General features: G+C 39.5%; 1 pseudogene; it reads left to right on the top strand.

The window, feature by feature from the left end:
* Positions 1 to 315: 315 nt before the first annotated feature.
* LOC111786826 lies at positions 316 to 813 on the top strand (annotated as a pseudogene).
* The last annotated feature ends 65 nt before the right edge of the window (positions 814 to 878 follow it).

Below are 878 nucleotides of genomic sequence, written 5' to 3'. Positions count from 1 at the left end.
TGAAACTAAATAAAACTATATATTATACCTACAAGTAAAAATTTATTGTTTAAGATTAACCATAATCAGGTGGATTAAGTTTCATTAATTCTAAAAAAAAAATTCATAAACTAGCTAAATCTAGAAAATTTTCACTTATTTGAACCTATCAAAAACAAAAATCTAGCCCATAATTAAACATGGAAGCAATAATGAATTTATTCTCTTCCCAAGTTCATAATTCATAGTTTTCCCATCACATTTCATATAAAGTTTTCCATCTCTATATACATCATTCCCTCATTCTCAATCTTCATCACATCTCTCATTGAAATTATGTGGACTCAAACCCTTCCAATGATGGCCACTTTCATGGTCACTTTCATTTTTCTCCTTGCCCTAATCAACGCTCAAAATGCCCTTGGTGACTACCTCGTGCTTCACAACCGAGCTCGAGCCCAGGTCGGCGTCGGCCCCATGCAATGGAGCAACACTATGGCCATGTACGCTCAAGCCTATGCGGAAAAAAGAAAGGGTGACTGCGCCATGATTCACTCAACCGGGCTGTACGGGGAAAACATAGCCGCGGGCTACTACCCTGAGTTCACTGGGGCAGATGCGGTGAAGTTGTGGGCGAACGAGAAACCGCTGTATGATCATGCGTCGAATAAATGTGTGGGTGGTGAATGTGGGCACTACACTTAGATGGTGTGGTGGAGCTCGGTGCGGCTTGGATGTGCTAGAGTGCCCTGCAAGGCTAATTCTCAGTTTGTTGTTTGCAATTATGATTCTCGTGGCAACTATATTGGAGAAAAGCCTTATGATTCTTGGGTGGTATGAAGAGATTTAGTTTTAAAATTTTTATGAATTGTAATAAAGTTTGTGAGAGAATCATGAAT

The sequence above is a fragment of the Cucurbita pepo genome, unplaced genomic scaffold, assembly GCF_002806865.2.
Source record: "Cucurbita pepo subsp. pepo cultivar mu-cu-16 unplaced genomic scaffold, ASM280686v2 Cp4.1_scaffold002937, whole genome shotgun sequence".
Taxonomy (NCBI): domain Eukaryota; kingdom Viridiplantae; phylum Streptophyta; class Magnoliopsida; order Cucurbitales; family Cucurbitaceae; genus Cucurbita; species Cucurbita pepo.
This window is presented reverse-complemented; position numbering and strand designations above follow the sequence as displayed.